Below are 8,640 nucleotides of genomic sequence, written 5' to 3'. Positions count from 1 at the left end.
CATAGTGTGAACAACCTTTATACTCCCTTGAGAAGAGAATCGGCCAAGCTTGAAAGGATGAAAAGCTTGGTCACTCTTGGCCGAATAGTTGCCTTGAAAAACATCAAAATTAATCAACTTTAATGCATTAAATCAGTAGCACATGCATCTTCAAATTCATTGAATCTCCATGCATGAATCTGCCCAATTCATCTTCAAATTCGGCTGCACCTAAAAACACACATGAACTTAATTAATTTCAAGCAAATTCAGCTGAACTAAATTAAAGTATAATGTGAACATCCTAAATAACATTGAGACAACTTAAATATTAACAAATCATAACACATAAATTCGGCTGGACAGATTTAAAACATGTAATAATTTAGACAAACTAAATGACATAAGACATCTTTAATTTAACTAAATCAAGACATATTAAATACTTAAATTAATTAAAGACATATTTATAAGCTGTAGTAAAACTTAATTAAAGCTTATTTAAATGGTCCAAAAAATTCCAGCAGCAAATTAGTTAGCTGGAACGAAATTCAACTTCAAAGAAGTTGAACATGTTCAGCTCATCTCTAAGCTCTTTGCTATCTTTTCCCTCAATTCGTTCCACAAGTGCTGAAATAGCATCTTTGAATCGTTTAGCTCTAGCTCGCGTTATCGGACCAATTGGTAGCTTAATGTCTTCTTGTTCGTTCTCTACTTGGTTCGTAGGCAAGCTCACATCAGGTTCTTTTGTAATTGTCGTTTTGCAGACTGACTGGACGGATCGAATTGGAGAATCATACTATCCAGCCATCTTGGTAGCTTTTGTATTTCATTTTAGATGTGGAATGTTTATAGGTTTTTGTTTTTGATATGTAAAATGTTATGTTAAAATGGAATTTCTAGTTAAGTGGTTAGTTTTGGATGTATGTTTGAGTTGGTTTTGGTTAGGTTAATCCTTAATGACAAGAATTAGGTGATCATGCTTTGGAATGGTAAAATTGTTGTGTATGTTTATATTTTGGCCGATTTGGTTGATGGTTTGAGCATGAATAGATGACTAATGTTAAATGCCTTCTTAGTTAGGTTATTTGATTGAATGATCATTAATTGTGCTGCCTTTGAATGGAATATTGGTTAGCCATAGGATGGATGAAATTTTGACATGTAATTGGTGATTTGAATGTGCTTTTGAACCATGGAAATTAGCTAGGTATGATATTTATTTTTGTGCAAGAAATGGTGCTTGAATTGGCTTGATTTAAGGGTTAAAATAGAGCACACGGCCTGGGACACGAGCTGTCACACGGCTGTACTACGCACGGTCACCTCACACGGCCGTGTGTGTCTATTATTTTAGGTGCAGGTTTCACACAGTCTGAGACACAGCCTGCGACACAACCGTGTGTCTCAAAATAGTTTGTGGCACGGCCTGTGACACGGTCGTGTGATCCATTTTCGAATACACGCATGGTTTGGCACACGGCTCATGACACGGTCATGTTTCCCTATTTTGAATACTCACACGAGCTGAGACACGGCCTTGTGTCCAGACTTCGAATGGTCACACGGTCTGGGCTATGTCACATGGCCTGGCTACATGGCTGTGTGGCCCCTGTTTTCTAAATTTACTAGCTTTTCTAAAATTTTCTAATTGCTTCTATTTGATCCCAAACTGTTTTTAAGGCCCTGTAGGTTTGATTTAAGGTCGATAAATGTATTTATGCCATGAATTTATTTCTTTTTTATATGTTAGCATTTAATTGAAAAATTGTTTCTGTTACGAAGTTAAATGTTATGTTTTGCTCAGTAACATTCTGTAACCCTAATCTGGTAACGTAGACAGGATAGGGGTGTTACAATCATGTTCAATACATAATCACAAGATGTTATATAATCATATACGATACTAAAACGAGCTTAAGAAAGCTCTTTCAATAAACTGAGGCAATTTGAAGACTAAAATGTAAAATTTTCAAATTTTACCAGTTAGACGTCGTGACCATGAAGGGACCATGTCGTGACATCAGGGGCAGAAGCTCGGCATCGTGACTTCAATAGTGTAGTGTCGTGACTCTAAAAATAGTATGTTGACATTGCAAATTCAGCATAGGGCGTTTCAACATGGAAAGTTGATGCCACAACATTAATAGGGTAGTGTCGCAACATGAAATGCAGACTCCTTCAATACTTGTACCATTTGATTCAACCTACCAATTTACAAATCTCATTTCACTTTTAGACCTCAAAATACAATTCAACTCACATTTGTGCTCAATTACATAGCTTAAACTATAATACCCTTAACTCATTTCTGTTGTCATATTAGGGTTACGAAGTATTACGACGCATTACAAATCCAATGAAAACATAAAACCATTCAAATATTAATTTAAATATCAAATATTCAAAAAAATCTTTATTCATAATATATATACGAATACGGGCCTTAAATCGATCTTACGGAAGCTAAAAATCAATTTGAAAACAATTAGGGACTAATTTGAAACAAAATAGAAAAATGTAGAAAAACTAAAAATAGGAGTCACACGACAGTGTGGCCAGGCCGTATGATAGAGCTTAGGCTGTGTGGCTCAGGGATATGGTCGTGTGGCCAAACCGTGTACAATTCGAAAATAGGCTCACACGTTTGTGTGCAATTCAGAATAGGGTCACATAGCTATGTCGCCAGGCCATGTGCAATTCGAAATAAGGTTACACGGTCATGCCGCTAGATCGTGTAACAACCTATGACCATGTGCGAAAAACCTACTATAACACCCCTAACCCATCTCTAATGCCAGATTAGGGTTACAAAGCATTACCATACAATCAGAAACATTTAATCATCATATCCTACAACATGTTATTAATATCATAAACCATTTATACACATACATATTGTCTCTAAATCGAGCCCTCAAGGCCTTGAAAATAACTTTAGAACAATTCAAGACTAATTTGAGACAGTTTGGAAATTTCAAGAAAAATATACAAAAATTTCAAAACAGGGGTCACATGGCCGTGTGTCTCACACGACCATGTCACACGCCTATGTTCTCAGTTGTGCAACTTTCGAACTATAGACACACGACCGTGTCTCAGTTCGTGTCCCCACTCGTGTAACTCACTGAGTAAGGTCATACGACCATGTCACCAGGCCGTGTACTTCACACGGCTGAGTCACACACCCGAGTCTTAGGCCGTGTGAACCCAAAATTTACCTAAAATCAAGATATTTCAAACATTTCATGCATAACATTTCAACCCAATTTCAACACACTTTAAAGGAACCTAAACATCACCCAACCACACATCAAAATGCCAATTCAAGATCCTAATTCAACTAACCAATATGTCATTCAAAGGCACTACATTTCATCAAAACATTTCTAACCAAAGCAAAGCAATTTAGCTACATTTCATACACAAACTTAGTTCTTCTAACTACCATCACATAACAATCAACTTAACCATTCAAATTTTTACTTCAAACATACCATATAATGGCTTATATTCCAAGTGCTTAAAATAACCAACAGACTTAAACTTATCAAAGAATTTAAAATCCATCAAACAAAACTTAAGCTCAAAAGAATATTTGAACCAAAATTATTTACACATTCATAAATTATTACTACACAAAGTCCTATAAATGCCATATAACCAAGATATTCAAAATCTAACAAATTAGTCCTTGAGATAGTGTGATTCTTTGAGCTTGATCTGATCTACCAACAGCAAAATAAAGTCTATAGAACAAAGGACAAACAGAGGTAAGCTTACTTAAAGCTTTATAAGTTCGTAATATAACGATAGAACTTGCTACAATTTAATTTAACAACACAAATGAATATCGAATAGGAAATTTCTAGTCATTCACAATCCACCACAGATAAGAGCCACACATTTCATTACATTAGATTGATCAGATGACTTTGCTTGCCATTTTCAAAATATACAAAATAATGCTTAATCGAGAGATCTAGAACATTGACCGTTTTGTAATACCGCTCTCACAAGATGACGAAGGTCTGCAACGTATCCAAGTCCTCAACCATCGCTACAGTTCATTCATCAGAACAGAACATTTAGTCGTTTCACTAGTTCCCAATGCTGCTCACACAAGCTGTCGAGAATCTGCAACTTATGCAGAACTCTTAGCCATTGGAACGGTCCATATCTTCTGAATAGAATATTTAATCATTTCATCACTTTACATTCTGACCCAACACTAAATCATATTATCATTTCATAACTTAAATATATCTAAACTAGAAGTACGAACTTATGAGGCTAATTTGTAATAACAGCCAAAGTACAGGGACTACTATGCTACCTTGTCCTTTCCTCGGTTATCAACACGTTCGTGATCTAAAACAATAACTTCATTTACTTAACTGAATCAACAAAGATTTTAAGTCTTTTATGCAATTAATTTCCTTTTTAACATTTTACAAAAATCACCCTAAACTTTCATTTATACTCAATTTAGTCCTCAAGCCCTAATCATGCAATTAACCTAATTTTTCCTAGATCCTGATATAATCAATTTGATAAATACACCATAACAACCTTGTGAATATTTCTCTTGAAATCCTTGAAATTTTTTACACTTAAACAATTTAATCACTAAACCTTAAAATCACCAAAAATCTCTTTACAATATAGTGCACCTAAACAATAAAGCTTCATATTCCTTCATAAACTTCAAGAAATAACCCAACTCATCAATGGCAACATTTATAACATTTAACAGTTTCACAAATTAGTCTTTGGAGTAGCTAAATTAAGCTAATACGAGTTCAAAAACATAAAAATTACTAAAAAGGGCATCAAAACACTTACCAATTATGGCTTCAATTGAAAAACTATGAAAACCTTAGGTTTTCTTGGCTATGTCATGAGAAATATGGTGAGATTGCAAAAATATCATCTTTCTTTAGTTTAATTTAATATATATACTATGGGATTTTTGTAATTTTGACAACTTTCTTAATTAACTTTAATTAACCTATGTTTAAGCCTAATTAAGCCATCCACTTATGCAAATCATCATTCAATTCCACTAACTAAATTCCCATGGGTTATATTACCCCTTTACCCCTTTAATTTAACTACTCAACTTTTGCAGTTTTTACGATTCAGTCTTTTTTACTTATTAAACTATCTATACAACAAAATTTTCCAACCACAATTTAATATGACGCTAAAGACCTCGTAAATATATTAATTAATTAATTTTTACAAATTTTTACTTCAAAATTATGGTCTCGAAACCATTATTTTCAATACCATAGAAAAGCAGGTTGTTACACCTACACCAAAATTAAATTGGCCACATGGCCATGTGGAGTGGTCGTGTGTACCTAAAATGACTTCTAAAACAAGGCAATTCACCACTCATTTCTTAGGTACCAAGCCAAACCAATATCAACCATTTTCATAACTTCAAAACACATTCAAACATGCTTAAAACATACCAAAGCATTCAACCTAAGTGCCTAACCAATATGCCCTCAATTGCACCACATTTCATACACTAAACTAAATTTTACATTCAAAGATCACAATACCTTACCTTATACACATGCCAAACATACCAATTCATCCATTCCATTCACATACAATTTTACCATATCTCAACCATTTCCAAGAAGCATAAACAACATAACTAAAAGCACCTATATGTGGATATATACACATCCACAAGTATGCTTAAACCAAAGCTTTAACAACATAATAACAAAAGAACTTAAAAGCTTCTAGTGCATGCCATTTATAACCCAACATCAAAATTACCAAACTTCTACCAATTTGAAGAGCGGATAGTGTCTGTGCTCTAACTTGATCTTCCAACCGGCCAAGATTTCTGATGAACTACAAGGAAAGAAAATAACTAACATAAGCAACTAGTGCTTAGTAAGCTCGTATAACATAAACTTAAACTTATTGAACATGTATATATTCAAACCATTCATGCTTAAATTCATTCATTGGGTCATGAGTGTATATTTCTTTCCTATACAACACAAACCTCATAAGGTTAGTAAGTATAACAATGAACCATATAATTCCAGCATATCATGGAACATGTAATAATAAACATGTCAAGTACACATTTCATTTCACATATCCTAATAACATAACTTTTCTATTTCAAATGTTTAAACCAACATTTTCCAATTCACAAAGATCATACAACATTTCATACATATATATATACACACACATTTGTTCAAGCCTTTATCACCCGTTGAACCAAATGAAATAACAATGGATACTCGAGAAAATGTTCACACAAGTTGTGGCTGTAACCGTATGTGCTCACACGAGCTGTGAAATGGATCTACTTACATGAGTTGTGGGTTAGGATGTTAGGCTACACGATGCTGCTCACACGAGCTGTGGAGAATTCACAACAAATGTAGGACCTTAAACATCGGTAGGACATCCAAGACCTACACCTGAAACTGTGAATAACCCCTAATGGCATGTCATTCGTATCCTAAATATTCACGAGGTTTATACAAACCACATCACATAACCGAATCATTTAACTCCATTTTCACTATACCATTTCAAGCTCACATCCATATATTTCACATTTTCCAAACATTATCGTCAATTTAATCAGCATCACAATTTAGTCTAAAAACATTGATCGACATATATAATTCAATCTAACTATACCTAACATGACTTATAGTTAACATGTTACCAAGTGCAATTAATAAGTTTAAACAATATACGAACTTACCTAAACAAAAACGATTACGAATATGATGCCGACGACTAATCCGTTAATTTAACTTTTCCACGATTCAGGTCTGGTTTATTCGTTTCTTGATATAAATAATAATTTTCATTCAATTAATCCATTCAAAATATCAAATAGTTAAACTTAAGTTTATAAGCTTTTCATTATAAATTTACAAAATTACCCCAACATTTTACTCTTTATGCAATTTAGTCTGTAAACCCAAAACTTATAAATTAACCACATTTAATTAAAATCCATGTTAGTGAATTTCTCAGGATCTTTCTAAAGACCAAATTTATCACAATTTAACATTCCATAAAGTTTTACTACTTTAACAATTTAATCCCTAATTGTTAAATTTACTAAAAACTACTTTACAAAATAGTCATATTTAACAACCAAGCTTAATAATCTACCATCAAACTTCAAAAACACAAACTTAAAAAACACTTTAAACTCATCAATGGAATAACATATAACATTTAACAATTTACGAATTGCCCCCAGGTTAGCTACATTAAGCTAAAACGATCACAAAAACATAAAAATCATTAAAAGGGCAAAAATTACCATGCATGAAAACAAATCTTGGTCAATTCTCAAGTGACCAAAACTGGTGATTTTTTATTCAACAAAGAAAGAAAGAAGATGATAGCATTTTTCTACATATTTGTTTATGACATTATTTGATTAATTACTAAATTTCCTTAAATATTTACTTAAAATTAACAAAACAATGTCCATAACCGTCCACTATATATCTATATGGTATATTTACCATTTAAATCCATTAATTTATATTTCTATAGCTATTAACACCTTTAGCTATTATGAACTAATTTTTTTAGCTTTTACGATTTAGTCCTTTTTATTTAATTAACTATCTAAACATTAAAATTTTCTAACCAAATTTTAATACGACCTTGTAATAACCCTATAAATAATAAAGCACTGATAAACTAGTTGAAATTGTGGTCCTCAAACCATTTTTATCGATACCACTAAAAACGGGTTATTACACCTCTAAAGGAATTTTTGTCCTCGAAAATATTACCAGAGAATAAGTTTGAGTACTGCAATCTCATAGCTTTTTTCAGTTCCCAAGTAGTTTCCTTAATTTTACGGTGATTCTAAAGAATCTTCACTAAAGCTACATGTTTATTTCTCAATTCTTTGATTTCTTGCACCAGAATTTTAAATGGTTCCTCACTATACGACATATCAAGCTGTAATTCCACATCAACCAGTGAATCACATGTGAGGGATCAGATCTATATTGTCTCAACATCGACACATGGAAACACATTATGAATTTTCTCCAATTCTGATGGTAAAGCTAAACGATAAGCTACTAGCCCGATTCTCTCAATAATTTCATACGAACTAATGAAATGCCAACTAATCTTTCCTTTTTGGTCAAAATAGAGAATTTTTTTTTCCAAGGCGATACTTTCAAAAACACTTTATCGCCAACATGATACTTAATGTCTTTTATTTTCAAATCAGCATACAATTTTTGACAATCGAAAGCTGTTTTTAAACAATCTTGTCTCACTTTCAATTTTTATTGAGTTTCACGAATCAAATCAGTACCTAAAAGCTTTTTCTTAGTCAATTCAGTCTAGTATAATGGAGTTCTACACTTTCGACTATAAAAATCCTTATACGGGGCCATTTTACTACTCGGCTGGTAACTATTATTGTAAGTAAATTCAACCAACAGAAGGATTATCTCCTAGTTACCTTCGAATTCAAGAATACAACAGCGAAGCATATCTTTGAGTATCTAAATCACTCTCTCTGACCGGTCGTTTGTCTATGGATGAAACGCTGCACTGAAAGTCAATTTAGTGCCCAAAGCTTCTTGTAATCTACCCCAGAATCTAGAGGTCTTTGGACCC

This window comes from Gossypium raimondii, chromosome 11, assembly GCF_025698545.1.
Source record: "Gossypium raimondii isolate GPD5lz chromosome 11, ASM2569854v1, whole genome shotgun sequence".
Lineage (NCBI taxonomy): Eukaryota > Viridiplantae > Streptophyta > Magnoliopsida > Malvales > Malvaceae > Gossypium > Gossypium raimondii.
The sequence above is the reverse complement of the archived record's forward strand: the minus strand, read 5'-3'. Positions refer to the sequence as shown.